Raw genomic sequence first — 22,871 nt, 5'->3', positions numbered from 1 at the left:
GACTGGCACTTGTTGCACAGATATCCCATGATAACCTTACAAGGTGCACCTCGGGGACATTCAGGTGCCTGTAGGAAGTGTGGCTGTTGGGGGTCAATCAAACATATGATCCAAGAATTTGACTGCTGCTTCTGTTTTTAACCCTCCTACCTCTCTCAGTAGGTGTCCTACTAATGCTACTCTGTTATGCCCGTGGAAAGAATCCTGTTCTCTGTACTCATCTTTGCTGTTTTGTAAACCGTGTAGATATTGCTGCTTGCTGAAATTCTCTATGGTAATCCTGTTATTGCAGTTTTCCTTGCAGTCTATTATCAATGTCATGACTAGCCTTCTAAGCCCGTGCCTTGGTTAGCTGTGTACTTTGATTGGTTAGCTGTGTAGTTCGACTGGTGAGCTGTGTACTGTAATTTGGTTGGTCAGCTGACTACTTATTGGTAAGCTGTGTATGTCTGTTGGTAAGATGTGTACTTCCATTGGTAAGTTGTGCATGTCCGTTGGTTAGCTGTGTATATTTTTTTTAGCTGTGTACTTCTATTGGTTGGTTACCTGTGTACTTATTGGTTAACTGTGTACATAAAATAATGTGAACATACTGTTTTATTATTGTGTTATTTTTTTTATGGACAGTGGATCATATTTTAGATCATTTTTGAACAATGTCATTTTTTTTTTTTTTTACATCCACTTTTTCTCTGTCAAATAAAAAGTGTTTAGTCTGTGTTCTGGGGATGGCAGATTTTAAACATCTTTCATGATCATTACAGTATTCAACTACTTACAACATTTCTTGTTCTTTCCAGATGGTACAAGTCAAATGAAATGCTATGGTGAATATTTTTAAACTTGTATCTCCATCTGGTGCTACAAAACAATTGCAAAGTATTTACAATACATTTGTATGTATACAGCTAAAACTATAATAAGTTTAACAGTAAGTAATACTAAAAGAACTTAGCAATGTTATCATAGCTTTCATGAAACTTAAGATTTATTTTTCTTGTGAAGCTGTTTTGCCTATCATAGGAGCAGTTGCAGTATCCATAATTGGATATATAAAGGAACGTAGATGAGGCCCACTCTGAATACAGTACTGTATAACCGCATTTATTTCCAAGCATTTAATGCAGCCTACTGTTTGTTGATGTTCCCGGTGGTGCAGCTCTCGGCCCACCATGAAAATAGCCCAGAACACAAGTATCTGCTGGTAGACATGGATGACAGCCTGCCGTGGCCAGTCACATTCATGACTAGTATTCATCTGTGGTCCATTTGAAGGCTGGATGAGTGGTGACATATCTGTCTGTGTGTCTTCTCATTTGTTTAATATTTTTTTCTACAGGTGGAATAAAGGTACTAGTGGGCTTTTGATTCTCGAGCACTTGCGGTTTGCAAGTGTCTTCCTATCTGATCCTGCAACAAGGTACCAGTAGTTAACCTGTAAAAAAATGATATTATTTTAAAAATAACATTATTTCCATACCATTGTAAGCTTACAGAGAGGACCCTACTCTTTTTATTTTTATTATTATTATTATTATTATTATTATTATTTTCTGTTATATAGTACACAGTACAGCGGCTAAATAAATGTACTCTGTTTGCACTAATTTGTGCAATGACCTGCAACATTTGAGAAAGTGGTGTGAGACAATTTCTGAGTTATGAACAGGAGGCCACTGGTAATTTACATAACGATGTGCAACAATTTATGAGTGGTGGTTAAACTTCTTGTGGAAACTATCCATAGGAATTAATGGGGACATGCTGATTGGTTAGTTTGCCAGCAGCTCCCACACTATGACATATCTGTGCAGCCCCATTCATTACTGATACAACTTTTTTTTTTTTACCAAAACCTTTTGGAATGCCTATGGGGGGACCAAAGACAAACTTACCCCTTGGACTGAGAAAATGATAGAGAGATAAATGACTATGACTGGGTGAATCTTTATTTAATAAACTTTTTTTCTCTAGGGAGTGTGTCCTCTCATTTGTTTAATATATACATATATATATATATATATATATATATATTTTTTTTTTTTTTTTTACAGGGGGACCTACAGGTGCCAGTGGGCTTTTAATACCTGGACATGCTGGCACTTGTGGTTTGACAAGTCCCATCCTGCCCTAGAAGATTAGATAAGATCAATAGCTCACCTATAAAAAACAAAAACAAAAAACATTTTTACTAATCTAAATATAGCATAACCTCTATAACCACTACCACCAGGGGTATGGGAAAGAGCAAACAGCAATGATTGGACAATGGAGAGGGCAGCTGGCACACATTTTAAACATGAGTTGGGCACAATAGCAGCTCCAGACGTGGTCTGCAGCACTGTTTAAAACACACCAACTGCCAGTGAGTCACTTTGAAATTGCAGTTTGTGGCAGTTGGTGTGGCTCCACTATTTGAATTTTGGACTGTGCTGCAGACCCTCCTCTGGTGCTGCCACTCTTTGAACAAGACTCTCCTTGGGACAACCAGTGCATGTGCCAACTGGCTAAAGCTGGTGGAATGATGGTGGGGGTCCCTCAAACTGCAGTCTCCAATCCATGGTTCCAGTAGCCCTGGCTGGTCAAGCCTAGTGCTAGTAAAGGAAAGCTTGTAGGTGAACCAACACAATATTTTCCATACCTGCCTAGGCACAAGTACTAGGGCAGGTCAAGCTTAGAGGTGGCAAATAAATGTACTGTGTGTGCAACAATTTCTGCAATGATATGCAACATTTTCTCTAAGCAGTTTGTGACAATTGCTGTGTAATGAGGCGGTCCTGGCAGCAGGGGCAGTTTAAGTGAGAAGAAAGCCCATAAGCAGGCTCCATGCATGCCCTCTCTTCTCTGGCAGAGCAGTAGACTATGGCTGTGAGACAGAGTGTACTGTGCATGTGCAAGTCTCCAGGAGCATGTGATCCACTCTATCTTCCCGGACACTTTCCTACTGTACTTGTGCAAACCTCCTTTAAAAAATTGCCACAGCACCATATTCTTGATAATTTCTTTCTGTAGCACTGGTCAATGTGGGACTCTGTAGAGGTTAGTATAATTATATAGGTATGGTGTGTGAGATGTGAGCCCATGGTCTCATGTACACTGCACACCCTGCATCCTTTATAGATACACAAGGGAGAGGAAAGAAGACTCTTGTTTGGGGGCACTCTTAAGTAAAAACAAAATGATATATTACGACATTGCGTGGTAGAATTATTTAAAAAAAACTTTTAATATTACAGGTTGAGTATCCCATATCCAAATATCCGAAATACGGAATATTCCGAAATACGGACTTTTTTGAGCGAGAGTGAGATAGTGAAACTTTTGTTTTCTGATGGATCAATGTACACAAACTTTGTTTAATACACACAGTTATTAAAAATATTGTATTAAATGACCTTCAGACTGTGTATATAAGGTGTATATGAAACATAAATGAATTGTGTGAATGTAGACACACTTTGTTTAATGCACAAAGTTATAAAAAATATTGGCTAAAATTACCTTCAAGCTGTGTGTATAAGGTGCATATAAAACATAAATGCATTCTGTGATTAGATTTAGGTCCCATTGCCATGATATCTCATTATGGTATGCAATTATTCCAAAATACAGAAAAATCCGATATCCAAAATACCTCTGGTCCCAAGCATTTTGGATAAGGGATACTCAACCTGTATATAATTAAAAATGAATAGAGAAGAATATATTATGTAGTATACTTCATTGATCAACGTCCAGGTGTTTGATAAATAGTCAATGTTTGTCAGGGCCGAGTGTTTTTGTGAATCCGTTAACCCTGGACTAACCAAAGGTGTAGGTGCTGGGGTATGATGAAAGCAGGGAGGATGAAGAAAGTTCAGTTTCATATATTTATTAAAGGCAACAATTCCAGTAAGGAGTTAAATGACAATTATTAGTCACCATATATATACTGACGTATTGCAATGAATGGTACAATGATAAGCAGGAACAATCTTAAAGATGCATTGAAGAAATGTTCATACAACTGAATTAAAACTAGAGATGTGCGGCTGGCACTTTTCGTGTTTTATGTTTTGGTTCTAATTCCACTTTCGTGTTTTGGTTTTGGCTTGGTTTTGCCATAACCACCCTTTCGTGTTTTGGTTTTGGTTTTGTATCTGGATGATTTTTGAAAAAAACATAAAAACAGCTTAAATCACAGAATTTGTAGGTAATTTTGCTCCTACGGTATTATTAACTTCAATAACATTAATTTCCACTCATTTCCAGTCTATTCTGAACACCTCACAATATTGTTTTTAGGCCTAAAAATTGCACCAAGGTGGGTGTATGACCAAGCTAAGCGACACAAGTGTGTGGCACAAACACCTTGCCCATCTAGGAGTGGCACTACGGTTACAGACAAGATGGCACTATTCAAAAACTAGTCCGCAAACAGCACATAATGCAAAGAAGAAAAAGAGGAGCACCAAGGTTGCTGTATGACTAAGCTAAGCGACACAACCACCTGGCCCATCTAGTAGTGTCACGCAGTGGCTGAATGTCGAGAGTGGGCCGCAATAGTTCAGTCCACTGACAGCATCTCCAGCACGCCCCTGTCATTTTTAAAAAATTCTGCAATAGGTGGACTTATACGGCAGTACCATAGGACTAATACAGCAATACCCAATTTTTCGGGCCACCGACAGCATCTCCTGTACGCTCCTGTCATTTAACAAAAAATTCTGCACCATCAAATTAATTGTATGTGCAAAACATGGGACGTGCTGGAATTTGCCCAGATGTAATGCACGCACAATATTGGTGGCGTTGTCCGATATCACAAATCCCCAGGAGAGTCCAATTTGGGTAAGCCATTCTGCGATGATGTCCCTCAGTTTCCGTACGAGGTTGTCAGCTGTGTGCCTCTTACGGAAAGCGGTGATACAAAGCGTAGCCTGCCTAGGAAAGAGTTGGCATTTGCGAGATGCTGCTACTGTTGCCGCTGCTGTTGTTGCTGCGAGAGGCCATACATCTACCCAGTGGGCTGTCACAGTCATATAGTCCATAGCCTGCCCTGTTCCACTTGTCCATATGTCCACATGTCCGTGGTTAAGTGGACACTGGATACAACCGCATTTTGTAGGACACTGGTGACTCTTTTTTCTGACGTCTTTGTACATTCTCGGTATAGCTTGCCTACAGAAGTGGAACTTAGATGGGATTTGATACCGGGGACACACTGGGGTATATGCAATTGCGGTCGAATTCCCGAAAATGTCGAAAAACGGGACATTTTCGCCAAAAAAAAAAAAACAAATTCGACAATGCAATTCAGTACTTTTCGTCAAAAAAAACGGACTTTCAAAATTCGACTTTTTGAAATTCGACATTTGTCAAATTCGACATTTCTGCAATGGTACAGATGTGGCAATTCGACAAAAGTATATTCAATTGAAGATTGTAAATTCGACAACAGTGCTTTTAGACAGTAAATTCGTCATTTTCAATCCGCCACACTTTGCTGGCGGAATCTAATAAAAAAATTTAAAAACATGTTTTTTTTTGTGTTTTTTTTATTGGTAATAGCATATCTATTTATATTAGAAGGGATTAGGTACATGGTTTGTCTATTTAAGAGGCACAAGTATTATTTATATATTTTTAAAAATATTTATTTATTTATTTTAAATGGAATGGGGTAAAATCAGGAAAAAAAAATGCGTGGGCCCCCCCCCCTCCAAAGCATAACCAGCCTTGGGCTCTTCGAGCCGGTCCTGGTTCCAAAAATCCGGGGGAAAAACTAACAGGGGATCCCCCGTATTTTTAAAGCCAGCACCGGGCTCTGCGCCTGGTGCTGGTGCAAAAAATATGGGGGACAAAAAGAGTAGGGGTCCCCCGTATTTTTTACACCAGCATCGGGCTCCACTAGCTGGGTAGATAATGCCACAGCCGGGGGTCACTTTTATACAGCGCCCTGCGGCCGTGGCATTAAATACGCAACTAGTCACCCCTGGCCGAGGCACCCTGGAGGAGTGGGGACCCCTTCAATCAAGGGGTCCCCCCCTCCAGCCACCCAAGGGCCAGGGGTGAAGCCCGAGGCTGTCCCCCCCATCCAAGGGCTGCGGATGGGGGGCTGATAGCCTTTTGAAAAAATGAAAGAATATTGTTTTTTCCAGTAGTACTACAAGTCCCAGCAAGCCTCCCCCGCAAGCTGGTACTTGGAGAACCACAAGTACCAGCATGCGGGAGAAAAACGGGCCCGCTGGTACCTGTAGTTCTACTGAAAAAAATACCCAAATAAAAACAGGAGACACACACCGTGAAAGTAAAACTTTATTTCACACCTGCCGATACACACATACTTACCTATGTTGACCCGCCGACTGGCACGTCTCCAATGTCGCCAACGATCTGGGGTGCCTGTGAATAAAATTATACTCACCTGATCCAGTGTCCAGATTATAATCCACGTACTTGGCAAAAAAAACCCGAACACCCGGACCAGGCGGACTGAAAGGGGTCCCATGTTTACACATGGGACCCCTTTCCCTGAATGCAGAGACCCCTGTGACTCCTGTCACAGAAAGGTCTCTTCAGCCAATCAGGCAGCGCCACTTCGTGGCACTCTCCTGATTGGCTGTATGCGCGTCTGAGCTGGCAGACAGCGCATCGCACAGCTCCCTCCATTAGTTTCAATGGTGGGCACTTTGCGGTCAGTGGTGGGGTTACCCGCGGTCAGCAAAAAGGTCTCTTCAGCCAATCAGGAAGCGCCACTACGTGGCACTCACCTGATTGGCTCTGAGCGTCTAAGCTCAGACGCGCATAGCACAGCTCCCTCCATTAGTTTCAATGGTGGGAACTTTGCGGTCAGCGTGAGGTCACCCGCGGTCAGCCGCTGACCGCGGGTAACCCCACCGCTGACCGCAAAGTTCCCACCATTGAAACTAATGGAGGGAGCTGTGCGATGCACTTTCTGCCAGCTCAGACGCGCATACAGCCAATCAGGAGAGTGCCACGAAGTGGCGCTTCCTGATTGGCTGAAGAGACCTTTCTGTGACAGGAGTCACAGGGGTCTCTGCATTCGGGGAAAGGGGTCCCATGTGTAAACATGGGACCCCTTTCAGTCCGCCTGGTCCGGGTGTTCGTTTTTTTTTTTTTGCCAAGTACGTGGATTATAATCTGGACACTGGATCAGGTGAGTATAATTTTATTCACGGGTACCCCAGATCGTTGGTGACATTGGAGACGTGCCAGTCGGCGGGTCAACATAGGTAAGTATGTGTGTATCGGCAGGTGTGAAATAAAGGTTTACTTTCACGGTGTGTGTCTCCTGTTTTTATTTGGGTATTTTTTTCCAGTAGAACTACAGGTACCAGCGGGCCCGTTTTTCTCCCGCATGCTGGTACTTGTGGTTCTCCAAGTACCAGCTTGCGGGGGAGGCTTGCTGGGACTTGTAGTACTACTGGAAAAAACAATATTCTTTCATTTTTTCAAAAGGCTATCAGCCCCCCATCCGCAGCCCTTGGATGGGGGGGCAGCCTCAGGCTTCACCCCTGGCCCTTGGGTGGCTGGAGGGGGGGGACCCCTTAATTGAAGGGGTCCCCACTCCTCCAGGGTACCTCGGCCAGGGGTGACTAGTTGCGTATTTAATGCCACGGCCGCAGGGTGCTGTATAAAAGTGACCCCCGGCTGTGGCATTATCTACCCAGCTAGTGGAGCCTGATACTGGTGTAAAAAATACGGGGGACCCCTACTCTTTTTGTCCCCCGTATTTTTTGCACCAGCACCAGGCGCAGAGCCCTGTGCTGGTTTCAAAAACACGGGGGATCCCCTGTCAGTTTTTTCCCAGGATTTTTAAAACCAGGACCGGTTCGAAGAGCCCGAGGCTGGTTATGCTTTGGAGGGGGGACCCCACGCAATTTTTTTCGGGTTTTTTACCGTTTTTTTAAAATCTAATCAAAATCCGTCAAATCGGCCGTTTTTCGACAGCGGGACTGTCGAATCCGTTTTTTATTGAATATGTTGAATTCCGGCACCCACTTGCCGGAATTCGACGGTCGAATTGTGTCAAATTAAAAAACGGGCGAAAAATTGCCGCGATTCGCCGGCAATTGCATATACCCTACTATCTACATCAATTCTCTAAGTCCCACTGAACTAATGGTGGATACCGGACGCACGTCTAACGCCAACATAGCTGTCAAGGCCTCAGTTATCCGCTTTGCAAGAGGATGACTGCTGTCATATTTCATCTTCCTCAAAATGGACTGTAGGACAGTCAATTGCTTACTGGAATTAGCACAAGTGGTCTTCCGACTTCCCCTCTGGGATGACGATCGACTCCCAGCAGCAACAACAGCAGCCGCGGCAGCAACAGCAGGCGTACCACTCAAAGATCCTCCTGAGGAATCCCGGTTAGGAGAGGACTCCTCAGTCTCGACAGTGACATGGCCTGCAGTACCACTGACATTCCTGACTGAGGAGGAAGTTGACGTTGAGGGAGTTGGTGGTGTGGCTTGCAGGAGCTTGGGTACTGGAGGAAGAAGGGATTTAGGTGTCAGTGGACTGCTTATGCTCTTACCCAAAGTTTCACAACTTTACTTATGATGAATGTGCAGCAGGTGACGTATAAGGGAGGATGTTCCTAGGTGGTTAACATCCTTACCCCTACTTATTACAGATTGACAGAGGCAACAGATGGCTTGACACCTGTTGTCCGGATTTGTGGATAAATAATTCCACACCAAAGAGGAGGCTTTTTTGGTAGTTTGCCCAGGCATCATAATGGGCTTCTTCATCCCATGGACAACAGGTGTCTCCCCTGGTCTCCCCTGGTGCCTAACTTAAACCAACAACATCACCATCAGAATCCTCATCATCAACTTCCTTCTCAGTGCCAGCAACACCCATATCCTCATCCTGGTGTACTTCAACAGTGACATTTTCAGTTTCAATATCAGGAACTGGACTGTGGGTGCTCCTTCCAGCACTTGCGGGGGGGTCGTGCAAATGGTGGAAGGAGCCACCTCTTCCCATCCAGTGTTGGGAAGGTCAGGCATCGCAACCAAAATTGGACTCTCCTTGGGGATTTGTGATACCATCTCAGATTGCACATTTGTTTTCTGTGCTTTTTCCAGCTTAACTCTTTTAATTTTTCTAGCGGGAGGATGAGGGCTTGCATTGTCATGTGAAGCTGAACCATTAGTCATGAACATAGGCCTGGGCCTCAGCCGTTCCTTGCCACTCCATATCGTAAATGGCATATTGGTAAGTTTACGTTACTCAGACCATTTCAATTTCTTTTTTGGGGTCTTTTTACTGAACTTTGGCTTTTTGGACTTTACATGCCCTCTACTATCACATTGGGCATCGGCCTTGGCAGACGACGATGGCATTTCATCGTCTATGTCACGGCTAGTTGCAGCAGCTTCAGCACTAGGAGAAACTGGTTCTTGATCTTTCCCTATTTTAACCTCCAAATTTTTGTTCTCCATTATGTTTCTGGAGTTATATACAGTAACACAATATGCGGCACAGGAATGACTGATGGCTGATGGCCAGGACACTTCCACTGGTCTGATGCAGCACAACACAGCAACACTATCAAGGACTTGTGGTTGTTATTATTATAATACTGTAGCAGTGGCTATATAGCAGCAGCATATACCACTGTGACTGCCTGGTCACTGGAATGACTGATGGCCAGGACACTGATGCAAGCACAACAGAGCACCACTGAAAGGAACTTATACAGCTACTCTGGATATATGGCAGCAGAGGACACCACTACTGTGACTGGTCACTGGACTGATGCTGCACAAGACACTTCCCCTGGTCTAATGCAGGACAACACAGCACCGCTAAAAGGGACTTATACAGCTACACTGGATATATGGCAGCAGAGGACACCACCACTGTGACTGGTCACTGGACTGATGCTGCATAAGACACTACCCCTGGTCTGATGCAAGACAACACAGCAAAAATGCAATGGACTTATACAGCAGCCAGCACCACTGGGGACATATAGCAGCAGAGGACACCAACACTGTGACTGGCTGGATATCACTGACCTGGTTTGGAAGTGTTGTGGACTCGGGGTTTCTTCCGGTGACCGGGAAGAGGAACCGCCACTGGGTCGCAGTAGAGATGGCCGAATGTAGGTTTTCCTCATGCAGGATTAGGACGGAAGGCAGAAGGCACGGGTGGACGCTTGAAGGTCTCCTGAAAGACAAGACTTGCAAAGGTGCTGATGAATTGGTGAAGAATACCATAAGCTCACTGATAGCGATGCTGAGGTGCTAGTGGCACTGAGGTGCTTGGAGGCACGGAGGTGCTGGAGGCACGGAGGTGCTTGGAGGCACGGAGGTGCTGGAGGCACGGAGGTGCTTGGAGGCACGGAGGTGCTTGGAGGCACGGAGGTGCTTGGATGCACGGAGGTGCTGGAGGCACGGAGGTGCTGGAGGCACGGAGGTGCTTGGAGGCACGGAGGTGCTGGAGGCACGGAGGTGCTTGGAGGCACGGAGGTGCTGGAGGCACGGAGGTGCTGGAGGCACGGAGGTGCTTGGAGGCACGGAGGTGCTTGGAGGCACGGAGGTGCTTGGAGGCACGGAGGTGCTGGAGGCACGGAGGTGCATGGAGGTTCGTCTGGAAGCGCTGACGCCACAGGGATACGGGAGCTCTGGAGATCACAACTACAGCAGCAGTAACGATGATACTCAGGCGCCGGAGCTCTGCTCGGCGTCTGAATTTGTACTTCCCGCCAGCACCTGATTGGGGAAGCGCTGATGACGTCACCCGTCCCCCAGTGGACGCCGGGCGCACCCGCGACGTCCACACTACGAGCGCCGGACGGAGCGCCGGGTGCCGGAGACTGCCAGAGAGGACGGCCGCCCAGAGAGCCAGCACCCCCGGAGAGGCAAGTACGGCGGCCGTGACGGCGGCATGACAGTACCCCCTCCTCTAGGAGTGGCCCCTGGATACTTTCCAGGTTTCGTAGGGTGTCTAGAATGGAAAATCCGGATTAGTCGAGGAGCCGAGACCTCAGAAGCCTTTATCCAACTTCTCTCCTCAGGACCATACCCTTTCCATTCCACCAGATATTGCAGATTCTTGTGAAGGTAACGAGAGTCCAGAATAGTTTTGATCTCGAAGTCTGTTCCTGTTTCAGTTTCCACTGAGGTGGGGCTAGAGGACTTTGAATGAAAATGATTAAGGACGAGAGGACGAAGAAGAGAAACATGGAAGGCATTTGGTATACGTAGGTGAGAAGGTAAACCCAACTTACAGACCACGGGATTCAGGACTTGTAGCACAGGGTAAGGACCGATGAATCTTGGAGCAAACTTCATAGTGGGCACCTTCAACCGGAGATTACGTGTGGACAGCCATACCCTATCACCAACCTTATATTGAGGAGCGGCTCGCTGTTTCTTATCTGCGAAGAACTTGTATCGGACTGAAACCTTTTTAAATTTTTCTGAAGTGTAGTAGAGTGGACGTTACAGCTGGAACCCTTTTCTGTCGGAAGACTTGGTAATTCCGGAACTCGTGGGTGGAACCCATAGTTGACGAAGAATGGAGACTCACCAGTGGAAGAATGAAATTAATGGTTATGGGCAAACTCCGCCCAAGGTAACAACTCCACCCAGTTGTCCTGTGAAGGGGATAGATAAAGGCTAAGGAAAGTCTCTAGATCTTGATTGACTCGTTCCGTTTGTCCATTCGTTTGGGGATGATAAGCGGACGAAAACTTAAGTTTAATCTGCAAGGCCGAGCAGAGAGCTTTCCAAAACCTTGCGGTGAACTGTACCCCTCGATCAGAGACTGTTTCCTGAGGCAACCCATGCAATCGAAAATGTTCTCGGATGAATAATAGAGCTAGTTTAGAAGCTGTCGGCAGACCAGTCAATGGAACGAAGTGCGCCATCTTCGAAAAATGGTCGACGATCACCCAGACGGTGTTGCAACCTTTGGAACAGGGCAAGTCAGTGATGAAGTCCATGGAAATGTGAGTCTAGGGTTTCATAGGAATGGGCAGAGGACGAAGCAACCCAGCAGGAGGCAGGCGAGGAGATTTATGTTGTGTACACTGTGGACAAAAATTAACGTAATGCTGTACATCCTTCCTCATGGTGTCCCACCAGTAAGATCGTTGCAGAAACTTGTACATCTTCTGGGCGCTGGGATGACCGTAAAACTTGGAGATATGGGCCCACTGTGGTATTCTCAGCCGGAATTTAGCTGGTATGGACATTTTTCCAGGGGAAGGAGCTGAAGTAGTTGAGGCAGTGGAGACAGAAATTGGATTTAGAATTAAACTCCGCTCGAAAGAATAATCTTCGTCTGTGGAAGTTTGTGAACGGGACAGCGCATCCGCTTTAGTACTGAAAGTCCCGGCCCGGTACTTGATAACAAAAGAAAATCGAGTGAAGAAGAGTGCCCATCTAGCTTGGCGAGGATTCAAGCATTGTGCGGTTTTGATATACAACAAATTTTTGTGATCAGTGTAAATGGTAATCACATGTTTGGCACCTTCTAAGAGATATCGCCACTCTTCCAAGGCAGATTTAATTTCCAAAAGTTCCTGGTCTCCAATAGTGTAATTTCGTTCGGCCGGAGAGAATTTACAAGAGTGGAAGCCACACGGATGTAATTTCTTATCTGAGGAGTACTGAGAGAGATCGGCCCCAACTCCGACCGAAGAGGTGTCAACTTCTAGGAAGAAAGGTTCTTCGAAATTTGGTTGTTGGAGTACTGGAGCGGACATGAAAGCTGATTTCAAGTGAGAAAAAGCCTCAATGGCTTCGGGAGGCCACAAACTCGGGTTAGAGCCCTTTCTCGTCAAAGCAGTAATGGGCGCAACAATGGTGGAGAAACCCCTAACGAATTTCCTGTAGTAATTCGCAAAGCCCAGGAATCTTTGTATTGCTTTCAAAGAGAGAGGCTGAGTCCAGTCACGAATGGCAGAGAGCTTCTCCGGATCCATGCGAAGCTCCGTCCCCGAGATGATATAACCGAGGAACGGAACCGATGTCACTTCGAAGGTACACTTGGAGAACTTAGCATAGAGACGATTCTTTCGTAAACGGTGGAGCACCTGAGTCCTGTGTTCAACAAGATCTTTGGAAAAAATCAGTATGTCATCTAAATATACCACAAAACTTCGATATAATATGTCTCGGAAGATTTCGTTGACGAATCCCTGGAAGACGGCAGGAGCGTTACTAAGGCCAAACGGCATCACCAGGTATTCGTAATGCCCATCCCGGGTATTGAAGGCGGTCTTCCATTCATCCCCTTCTCGGATGCGTATTAGCTTATAAGCTCCCCTCAAATCGAGCTTGGAGAAAACGCGGGCGCCACGAACCTTATCAAATAACTCTGTGATTAGTGGCAAGGGGTATTTATTCTTGATGGTGATATCGTTTAAGCCGCGGAGTCGATACATGGTCTCAACCCCCCGTCCTCCTTCTTCACGAAAAAGAAGCCCGCTCCAGCAGGGGATGAAGAGGGGCGAATGAATCCCTTGAGCAGATTGGACTTAATATAGTCCGACAAAGCTTGAGTCTCGGGAAGTGACAAAGGATATGTGCGGCCACGGGGCGGCATCTTCCCTGGGATAAGGTCAATAGGGCAGTCCCAAGGCCTATGAGGTGGTAACTGGTCAGCCGCCTGTTCCGAAAACACATCCTTGAACCCCTGATACGCCTCCGGAATATGCTCTTCATCCGACTTAGAAGAGACACGGAGCGGACAAACGGGAGTGAGACAGTTAGCATGACAAAAAGAACTCCAAGACAGAATTTGAGAGGACTTCCAGTCAATGTGGGGATTATGAATTTTGAGCCAAGGCATTCCGAGGACCAGATCATGATGCATTTCCGGAATCACCAAGAATTCCAGACATTCTTGATGTAGAGCCCCGACCTGCAGCTTAACTGGCTCCGTGCGCCACGTTATGAGACCCTTGGAAATTCTAGTACCATTGATAGCCATCAACGAAATAGGCTGTTCGATAGGCCGTACCTTTAAATCCATGCTTTGGACACAGGAAGAAGAAACGAAGTTCCCCGCAGCTCCGGAATCCAACAGGGCCTCACAAGACTTGGAGACTGACTTGGTGATTAAAGACACAGGAAGCAAACAATCCAAAATCGGAGAAGATTTAGTCGTGACCCCCAACTTGACTCCTCCAGAACAAGCTAGGCCTGCCCGTTTCCCGGACGAGATTTTCAAAACTTGAGGAAATGATCTGCGGCTCCACAGTAAAGGCAAAGTTTACCCTCACGACGACGCTGTCGTTCCTCCGGAGACAGTCGGGACCGGTTAATTTGCATGGGTTCGTCCGAGCTGGGCACAGCCGCCGGCCTAGGAGGAGGATGCCGGAACCTGGAACGATCTGAATGACTACGTTCTCCTCCACGCTCCTGCATCCAAAGATCCACCTTGACGCAAAGGGAGATCAACTCTTTTAATGGATCCGGCAGATCCCTAGTGACCAACTCATCTTTCAGCCGGTCGGAGAGACCGTTCCAGAAGGCAGCCCTCAGGGCGTCATTATTCCAGCGAAGTTCAGAGGCAATGGTCTGGAAATGAACCACGTACTGACCCACGGAGCGGGAGCCCTGACGAACACGGAGCAAGTCAGAAGAAGCAGTGGTCATCCTGCCTGGCTCATCGAAGATTCTTCGAAAGGACGTAATGAAGTTGGTGTCGTTGGAAACCACGGGATCAGATCGTTCCCATAACGGAGACACCCAATCCAACGCTGACCCTTCAAGCAGGGAAATGATATACGCTACCTTAGACCGATCCGTAGGGAAATTATGAGAGAGAAGCTCGAAGTGCACCTCGCACAGGTTTAGAAAACCACGGCAATTCTTTGGATTCCCATTATAGCGGGAAGGAGTAGGAAGCTGAAGGCGTGACCTGGTACCGGCCGGAGGTTGGGCGTTACTAGAAATGGCAACTGGAGCAGTTACGGGAACTGAAACCGGAATTACGGAAGCTAAAGATGCTTGAATTTGATCCAATCGGCCGGACAATTCCTGGAGATATTGCATCACCTGGACCTGTGTCGCCTCCTGAGTCTGAACTCGGGAAGCCAAACTTTGGATGGCGCTTGACTCTGTGTTCCGATCCCCCGGGTCCATGTGGCCTGAGTATACTATCACTGACCTGGTTTGGAAGTGTTGTGGACTCGGGGTTTCTTCCGGTGACCGGGAAGAGGAACCGCCACTGGGTCGCAGTAGAGATGGCCGAATGTAGGTTTTCCTCATGCAGGATTAGGACGGTAGGCAGAAGGCACGGGTGGACGCTTGAAGGTCTCCTGAAAGACAAGACTTGCAAAGGTGCTGATGAATTGGTGAATACCATAGGCTCACTGATAGCGATGCTGAGGTGCTAGAGGCACTGAGGTGCTTGGAGGCACGGAGGTGCTGGAGGCACGGAGGTGCTTGGAGGCACGGAGGTGCTTGGAGGCACAAAGGTGATTGGAGGCACGGAGGTGCTTGGAGGCACGGAGGTGCTGGAGGCACAGAGGTGCTTGGAGGCACGGAGGTGCTTGGAGGTTCATCTGGAAGCGCTGACGCCACAGGGATACGGGAGCTCTGGAGATCACAACTACAGCAGCAGTAATGATGATACTCAGGCGCCAGAGCTCTGCCCGGCGTCTGAATTTGTACTTCCCGCCAGCACCTGATTGGGGAAGCGCTGATGACGTCTCCCGTCCCCTAGTGGCACCCGCGACGTCCACACTACAAGCGCCGGGTGCCGGAGACCGACAAAGAGAACAGCCGCCCAGAGAGCCAGCACCCCCGGAGAGGCAAGTACGGCGGCCGTGACGGCGGCATGACACTGGACTGATGCAGCACAATACACTAACTACAGTGGACTAGCTTGAGCAGCACAATACAGCACAAGACTCACCACCCCACTTTCCCGCCCCCCACACAGACACTGAGGATGGAGACACGTCCTCTCACTACACTCTCCGAGACTGGAGAGAAAATGGAATCCAAATCCCGCGAGAATCCGATAGCGGGATGATGACGTTTTGCCTCGTTTGGGTTTCCGAGTCAGGCGGGAAAACCCGAGCCGGGCTTGGAAACGGACTCGAATGGTTAAGTTCGGTACGGTTTGGTTCTCTGAGAGCTGAACCCGCTCATCTCTAGTTTAAACAGGCTTGTGAAGAATTGTCTAAATGAAGCGATGATTGGTGCCAAACTGTAAGGAGTGTTGACTGGATATTGTAGACATAAATGAATAACTGTAGATACTTGTACTGAAGCTTGAAGGTTAAACTGGAAGGCTGTGAAGAATTGTCCTTGATTGCAGCAACAATGAAAATACAATACTGAATAGAATACTTGCAAATTGTGAAGATAACACTTGAAGTCCTGTGAAACTGCTTCAGACAACAATTGTAAAGAATGAGTTAAATTGAGAGCTGATTAAATGAGCACCTGAGTTTAGTAGAATCTTCCAAAGGCTGTGTGATTGAAGCAGGCAGACAGGGTAAACCTCTCACAAGACTCTGTAAATCCAGTGGTTGCCACCCGGAGAGCGATTGACTGATCTTTTGCAGTGTAGACTGCAGGCAGACTTCTGGGAGTGGAGGCGATATCTGGACCACTGGAATCACACAGAAAACCACGGAGAGAGCACAGAGCTAGGGTACAGCTTAACTACAACAAAGCACTGGCTCAGAGTAACATAATCCCAGCCTACTTAAAGGCAGCACAAGCACGGGATTGGCTAACGCTTACCCACAGGTGTTTCACAAGTGCTCTCAGGTGCTCATTTGGTCTCCAACATGGCCGTCTCCTATACTGCAGACAACCAGTGGTGCCTTTGGCCATTTGGTCCCCACACTCCTGGCTCCCAGAACCTGCATCACCTCTGCCGCTGACCACGCCACATCCCCACATGGACGCACAGCACCGCGAGCAACCGTGCCAGCAATGAACGGACCCCAGAACCCGCAAAGGTGAGTGATCGGTTCGTGACAGTGTTAAATACAAACAAGTAGCATAATCCAAGTCCAAAGTGCACATAAACTGCTACAAGTTACCATATTGGTTATGTGCCAGTATATTATATGTATGTGTTTCGTGCAGTCTGGCTGAGACCAGAAACATTAAGCTAACAACAATAATTGAATACATTTGAAATGCATGTATATAAATCTGATTATGCCCAGTTCAAATAACGCAAGGTGAGTGATGTTAGTCAATAATAATTTGATGCACCAACTTCTATGACAGCCTCTGAGAATTTATTAACTCAGATTAGCAGGTTTATTATCATTGCATGGTAATTCTGTTACAAGGTTGATGCAGTATCCTGTAAGAGTTTCAAGGTCAGGTAATTATGTTACATAGTTGATACAGTATTGAATAACAAATTCTGTGTCAGATATGCTGAAACATAACAATGCTAAGCCTTGAGAATGTATTCGGCTCTTTAGGTAGAATAACGAGGGATCTGAATTAGCACAATACGTATATAAATTGACCTTAGGCTGCCTTATTGTCCAGAATGAATGGCCGGAGAGACATTGACAATAATGAGTTGCACTGAATTCAATAAATTTGAGAAATTCTACTTCTTGGCCAAAAAACAGCAACCAGGAAAGGCATATGTAAATAGCACAATTGCAAATGAATCAATAAAAACTGTGCAAATGCAGCATATAAGAGATAAAAGGGGACATGTACTAAGCAGTGACAAAAGTGGAGACGTGAGCCAGTAGAGAAGTTGTCATGGCAACCAATCACCTGCTCTGTATACTTTTATAGTATGCAAATTATAAGTGTTACGTCAATGCTGATTGGTTGCCATGGGTAACCTCTCGACTGGCTCACTTCTCCACTTTTATCACTGCTTAGTACATATCCCCCAAAGTGGCCCTTCTACTGTCGGTGTTAAATGGTCATGTTGTCATGAAAGACATTTCATGGATATTGTTTACTAAATATGCCAGTGACAGAGTGCCTAATAGAAAAAAGGAAGAATTTAGGGTGATAAATTTCAAGGTACCAATTACAGAGCCTTGCAGGTCCTGATCTGTCCCAATATGTACTTAACTATATGGGAAAGGGAGACAGTGTGTATGAGACAGAATAATCAGAAAGACAACGTTCATGATTAAAGCCAGTAAATCTGAGTAGACTTAAAGGTAAGAGAGAGATAGGTAAAGGGTTCCTTCTACTGTCGTGTTAGGGAGAAGCGGGATGCTCTGATACCCGCAGTATTGCTGAGTTCCCCCACCGCAATCACTGATGAGAGAGGGGCCGAGGATGTGCGTAATACCTATGCCTCCTCTGAGCTGGGAAGGGACCCGGAACGGCAAGATTTGGGTGCAGCGGTCTGAGCAGTAGGAACTGGATGTGGTGGTTTCAGCATGCTGAATCATGGCATGGGACACACGGTGATGACGCATTTCACCAAGGGGGCTTGGTCACATCAGTGGATTCGATTCAGTAAGGATTGCAAATTATGCTTATTAGCAGAATTTGCAATCCTTTTGATCGCATGCTGGTGGCTGCCCATCGTTAGCAAGGCCGCCCAGCATGCGACCACACTGATATTGCAGTTGTGATCGCAGCATCCCTGATCACACTCACACCACCACCCCACCATTCGCGCTGCCATACCTCCATTTCCCCATCGCAGCCCATGCAATGCTCCATCTCCGCCTTGAAAATAGAGCATTGCTGCCCCCCCCACCTCCCATCGAATGCCTCTGCCATTTGACCGGCAGAGGTGTTTGCACTTACTGCGGGGTGCCTGCAGAAAATGCAGGCACATGCGCAGGTCGGGCCTTGCGCATGTGCCTGCATCATCTTAGTAATTTTTGCGGATGGATTGTTAGTTGCGATCCAACCTGAATGAGGGCCAGTGTCAGCATGAGTGTGCAGTGGTGCACATAAGGTGGTTAAATAGGCTGAAGTAGCCAATCACTGTTATTCAGTGATTGAGACATGTGCAGGCTGTGTTTTTAAGTATGTATATAGCTTATGTGTTGTGGTTTTCAACACCATGAGGAGAATGACAAAAGTGTGAGGACATAGAGGATAATAATATACTGTTATTATATAGAATAAATAATGATGGAATTGGGATTGTAAAAATGATGAGTGTTAAGAATATGAGGAATATGCAAATAGATAGGGTAAGTGCCCTACCGGAGATTAACTTAAATTAAAATAAGAGGGGTCACATAAATAAATGATATAAACAATTAAGGCACATAAGATAGCTATGGAAACATGATGATCCAACATAACATAGAGATGGAGACATTAAAGGTAGGTATGTAAGTATAGATGCAGATGCTTATTTTGAAGGTATATAGCAGGTAAGTATAGGGGCAGATGCTTGTAATAAGTAAAGGTAGTTAAAGTAGGATGTGAATAGTACGCATGGATTAAATTGGGGATACTGTATTAGGAGGAGAGAACATACAGAGGCATATAGTGATATATTTAGTACTGTATTAAGGTGGTGGGTAATTGTTGGCCATGAGGAGAAAATAGAGTCTGAAAGGAAATTTTGACAATCAGTATATCAGAAAAGTGATATAATGAGTCTGAGGGAGTTATACAAAGGTAAGCAGTGTTAATTGAGTTAGAGAAGAATACTAAGGTCCTAAAAAGTAACTGAAAAGCTATGCTGCAAAAATATAGCATGAGATAAAGAGAATTATCAGGAAGAGGTATAGAGGATTTGTTACAGTTAGAAAGTATGTAAAAGCGAGTAACATTGGGGGAGGTATATATGAAAACACTGTGGTGAGGACACTAAATTAGTCATGGTGGTATAATTAAAACTAGGTGCCTAATTCAGACCTGATCGCTGCTGTGTGAAATCACACAGTGGGCAATTATGAAATGACTGCACATGCACCGCAACGCGCAGGTGCGAGCCCAAACAGAATGGTACAAAAATTTGGATCGCTAGGCATACGCAAAGGGATTGACAGAAAGCAGATGTTTGTGGGTGGTAATTGCCATTTTCTGGGAGTGCCAGGAAAATGCAGGCGTTCAAAAGCGTTTTCTGGGAGGGTGTGTGATGTCAACTCCGGTCCCGAACAGCCTGATTCTATTGCACTCTAGGAGTAAGTCCTGGGCTATGCACAGACTGGAAAAATCATTAGATGGTGAGTGAATTGCAAACAGATTTGCAGATGTCCGCTTTCTGGTGATGTTTTCACACAGCGTATGCATGCAGTCGCACACTTGCTCGGGCGGGTTTTCACTTTCTATGGGCTGTGACTATCTGATCACAGACCTCTGCAAAAACGCAGAGGAGCAATCAGGTCTGAAAAAGGAAAAGGGAATCCTAGAGAAGAGTTACAGAAATAATAAATGTAATGTATAGTAGAAGGGTGGTGATTGAAGAAATACACCCAAAGGACAGTTTATATGTTAGCAGGGGAAGCAGTTAGTCTCCTGGGTGTCGGGATCCCGGTGGTCAGGATACCGATATCGGAATCCCGACATCCAAGGGAAACCCAGCGGTTTGAATCCCAACCGGGGCCCGGAATCCCCACTTGGGGGGTGGTCCCTGCACCCACCCCCAGTGTTTGCCGTGTTGCCGATCATTGCTGATCGGTCAGCATGGCAGGACCCCCCACCCGGCAGCTGCAGACAATAGCAGCTGCTGGGGAAGTGTAAAATAACCCCCCAATCCCCCCCTGTATTCCTCGTGGCTGTCTCGGCTGTCAAATTGAAAGTCGCCATGGTTGCGATGGTGCTGACCGACGTTTCAATGTTGTTTTTTTACAAATATAAAAAAAAAATGTTTTAACTAAAAACATCAATACATGTTCTACACCTAATCCATTTTTTATTTTTAAAATGTCAATTTCTGAGCAGTTTTTGGAATAATCACTGTGATGTTTGAAATGGAAATGCCTTGTGACTGAGGTCAGTTGTTTCATTTTCCTAAGGTCCAGAGATCCATTCCTAATAGTACCAATGTGCTTAAGAATACATTTATTTATTTATTTATTATTATTTACTAACAGTTTCTTATATAGTGCAACATATTCCGTTGCACTTTACAATTAGAACAACAGTAATAGAACACACTGGGCAAAGACAGACAGACATAGAGGTAGGAGGGCCCTGCTCGCAAACTTACAATCTATAGGTTCCTACATATGATGCTTTGCAATCACATGTTATACAATATATTACTTCCTTTGATCTACAGTTAATATGGTCTCTTATTTCTCTGTTGTTGCCAAATCTGTCAGTTATGGTCTTTTTGCGTATCATGTACTGGTAGGCCTTGCATGCTCCACAGGAAAATGATCCAGTGATAGAGGGGGCTCTAGGTATAGTCCGAGTGTAATGTCTTTTGACCAAATGATCCTAGAGGTTCTGAGCTCTCCTCTATCTCATGTTCCCTTTGTTGTTAAGATGTTTGGCTAGATCCATGTCAGAGAGGAGTATATGTCAATGTTGACCTAAGCTGTTCTTGATGGATCTCAACTGCTGTCAAAAATTGCCAATGAAACGGACTTGGTCCTTGTTCTCCAGATTTTCTGTAATCTTTGATTTGATAAAAATAGGTGTTTCCCTCTTGATGTTGTGCAGAGTTTTTAGCTCTTTTAATTGAGTTTTTAATGTAACCCCTCTCCTGTAGTCTCTGTGTGAGCTCCAGATTTTGAGATTTGTACACAATATCGTCAGAGCAGTGCCCCCAAAAAGAGTCTTCTTTCCTCTCTATTGTATATTAATGTTTCTCTGACTAAGGGGAGCACCACCAACCAACTTTAAACTGAACTGACTAAAATGGCGGGATGTAATGCAGTCCAAAATTGCCAGAGGTGCACGTTGCCAGGCGATCTCTAACTTTTTTTTAAAGGTACAATCACTTACAAGTCAAGGTTTTGTCTTGTAAGTGATTGTCTCTTTAAAAAAACGTCAGAGATCGGCCGGCATCCCGCACCTCCGGTGATCTCAGACTGTATTACATCCCACCAAATATGTCTAAAATGAGGAAGTTGGTGTAAATAACATACATAGTTCCTTCTACTGTATATCTGATATTAGGATTTAATCCAGATATTTGGAAACAGAGTAGGGATCTAGTGAGGATACTCAATTTTTGTGTTTGTTTGTTCCATTACAGATATGCCAAATCCTGGCAGAGGCTAACTACTAGAAGACTTTCCTTATCTGTATCATTTACAAAGTTCATGTACCTACTCACCAATTTTGTCCCATTTCCCTCCTGCTAGCTTCCACCATACGTTGGGAGACTTATGTCGCTTTTCCTGTACCATTAACACATAGTATTGACCTATTTCTGTAATTTATGACACCATCATTCCACAATCTCTAGCCAGTTGGCACCAGGGCTGGTTCCTTTGTAAGTAAACCCCCTCCCCCCCCCCCCCCCCATTAATCTCACCAGCCCTAATGCCAATAGCACAAGGTTCTTTTTTTTGTATACCTTTTTATCAGTGGGTATGGAGATAATGGTAACAGTATCAAATAATAGTTGAGGGATATTTAATAAAATATTTTTATACAATGTGTCCTGTGACTCTTTGAATATTATTCATTAGTAATTTTTTTTACGTAAATATTTACAAATATTTCTCTTGTTCTCTCCACAGTTTCTGTTGGTCAACATGACAATGAAAATCAGCAAATCTATGAGCGAGATAATTGTCAATATAAAAATAAAATAAAAATAAGACAACCTAAGAATTCTGCATGGCTGAAATCAGAGCCACAACTAGACTTTTTGGTGCCCTGTGCCATAAAGAGAATTGGCACCCCCTCTCCCCCCTCATTTTCTAATAGGGACATAAGGTGCATGCCTCGTGGGGAAGGGGCATGACAAAATAAACCCCAGAGAAAGCCTATGCTATGATGCCCCTTCCC

At 45.3% G+C, this 22,871-nt stretch overlaps 1 long non-coding RNA gene across 2 annotated transcripts in view; it reads right to left on the bottom strand.

The window, feature by feature from the left end:
* Positions 1 to 616: 616 nt before the first annotated feature.
* The window catches only part of LOC135057603 (uncharacterized), a 240,579-nt gene continuing 218,324 nt past the window's right edge, over positions 617 to 22,871 (bottom strand). For both annotated transcript variants that reach the window (XR_010244235.1, XR_010244234.1), the window contains one exon: positions 617 to 1,435. This is a non-coding gene — a long non-coding RNA (uncharacterized LOC135057603). The remainder of the gene's footprint in view (positions 1,436 to 22,871) is intronic.

Source organism: Pseudophryne corroboree, chromosome 3, assembly GCF_028390025.1.
Source record: "Pseudophryne corroboree isolate aPseCor3 chromosome 3, aPseCor3.hap2, whole genome shotgun sequence".
Classification (NCBI taxonomy): domain Eukaryota; kingdom Metazoa; phylum Chordata; class Amphibia; order Anura; family Myobatrachidae; genus Pseudophryne; species Pseudophryne corroboree.
This window is presented reverse-complemented; position numbering and strand designations above follow the sequence as displayed.